A 2553-nucleotide genomic window follows, 5' to 3' on the forward strand; every position below is an offset into this window, starting at 1 on the left:
TTGTATGTATTATTCTTTAACCCATCAAATATACGAGACCTTGTTTAGACTGCTGGGGTAAAGGGACTTTTCAGTCCTATTCGGGCAGGATAAACAAGGTATATTCTATTCTATTCTATTCTATTACCTAAATTTTAGTTAGATGATTAACTTTATCATGAATTCATGAACTATAGCTACGTACTTATACGTATATCGAAGTATTCTATACAGTGAAATGATTTTGGGTACTGGAAAAGGAGATAGTTACTCACACAACATATCAAAATCAAAACGAAATTTCATGTCTGAATGTTATAAGTAGCTAATACCTTCCTCTTCCTACAAGAATGAATGAAAGTTTCAAATCAAAGTGATCCAAATGGTTCATTATGTGATTATATGTATTGTTATTTGTTTGATTATACCATATGGTATACCATATACAAATAAGCCATTAGAGCAGTGGCGGTTAGTGAGATTTTCAAAAGGGGAAGCTAATAAACCCATAAACATTATGTCGATTAGCTAAGGTGCATTTTCCTTTCGGAAACTGAGATAATCTCCCCAAATAAGCCATCTGAGGCTCATTTTACCTCTTTTAGAGGAAAATACGGAAATTAGTTCAACCAACAGGTGGCGTGGTACCGCCTGTGCTAAACCACTGGAAATCCAATATGGCGCATTCCTGACAATGGAAGGTCTGGTGTTCAGTAATTATTGGACCAGCGAGCGGTTAGTTTATATTGGTCGATGGTCAGACTGCTCATTTTCCCGAAAGGAAAATGAAAATACACCTCTGATAGTCTTGGAGTCCCAGGTTTAACAACCATTAGGTAAATCACTAATTAGTATAATTACTATTTAAGTTTGGTAAGTGGTAAAAAGGGAGTTTCGAGAAAAAAAATCTTACACCCATATTTATGAACAAAATGCTGGCTCTCAGCAAGTGCTCAAGCATCAATTCCAAACATCTGATTGACCAAAATTTGATTAAGACTGATCTGAGACCGAGAATTTTCGTTCATAAATACGGGTGTAAGAAAAGAATGTTAGCGATGATTCCCTAGAACCCTAGCTTCCATAAATACCACACCACTGCTGATTAAAGTTACAATCATGAAGTCTTTGACGAAACTTATTCATTAACCATTAACATAGCTGACATTACAAACATTACAATAGGTACATAATATTTAGGTACATTACTTTTACTCTTATTATGCTATTTATGATAGTAATGTACCTGGTAATTCTCACAATAATTAGTAGGTATACATTGCACAACTTTAACAATGAGAATTATTTAAATAGTTCTTTGTGATTGTTTATGGACCATGTGCAGTTCGAGTTGAAAGTTGAAATCAGGGGAGATCTTGGAATAACTTTTGGTTATAGCACACCTATACTGCCTGATATGATAGGTTGGCAATTTGAACAGTACGAGTATATCTATTACTATTTATCTTCAGAGGAAGCCGATCTATCAAAGTGAGAAAAACCTGTCGAATTGGTTCGTGTAAAAATACACGGGCGTGCTTACTGGAACTTGGCCTGGCGCACTGTCATGCGCTCAGATAGGTTCTATATTTATTCAAAGATCACCCTCTCAGAAATGTTAATAAGTTTCTTTCCAACAAAAGAATTGATGAAAAGTGGGATAAGTAGGGAATAGGAACAACGTTTTTCTCGAGCTTTTCTAGTTCCCTGCAATGAATCTTCTTGAAAGATGCAGAATCTTCTTTAATCGTAAAATTACATACTTGCCTGTTATTGAAAATTTCTTTAGCTACCTATTTCACTACAAACTGCAAAACACAGCCTCAATACACACCAACTTAATTAATTCAAATGCTCCCCTCTGACAGATTCTAAGTGTGGCCCCTGACTTAAGTACCCATAGTAAAGCTGAAAGTTGCACCAATGCACCATAAGCTAGGCGACTCAATTACAAGAAAGTTAGTTGCCATTACTTATCTAGTGTACAACATGCTTTTCTTACCGCTCATTCCGAGTCATTTCTCTTTGGAATAATAAAAACACGAGTTTCTTAAGATATGAAGATGTACAGAGTTTAAACATGGATAGGTAGGTACATAAATATTATGGACAAAGTGGACGGGAAGACAGCGGCGATAGCACGTTGAAACGTTGAATGCACCAGTTCCCCATGGGTCACTGAAGTTAAGCAACGTTGCGCGTGGTTGGTATGGGTGATCATCTGGATAATCGCGTCCTGTTGGCTTTTTCCGTGTCCACAAGGCTGGGTGAGGTTAATGAGAGGAGATCTGTAGCTTGCCAATTTGAAAGATTTTAGTTCTCTGTTCTGCCAAAACATGACAATTGAAAGGACCATAACAAAGGTTCTAAAAATCAGATCATTTTGAGGACCTTCATTTGATTGTGTAGGTCTCTTTTGTCGGCCACTCATGCTCAGACGGTCTGAGAGAAATAGGTCAGAAGCTTTTTCCACGACACACGTTCTGACCTTGACAGATGTAGGTCTGCCAGACCGCCTCAGCAGCGCAAGTGGCAGGAATTACAATTCTGCAAAGCACTAAGTATGTACTTCAA

Source organism: Diaphorina citri, unplaced genomic scaffold (assembly GCF_000475195.1).
Source record: "Diaphorina citri unplaced genomic scaffold, Diaci psyllid genome assembly version 1.1 scaffold2720, whole genome shotgun sequence".
Classification (NCBI taxonomy): domain Eukaryota; kingdom Metazoa; phylum Arthropoda; class Insecta; order Hemiptera; family Psyllidae; genus Diaphorina; species Diaphorina citri.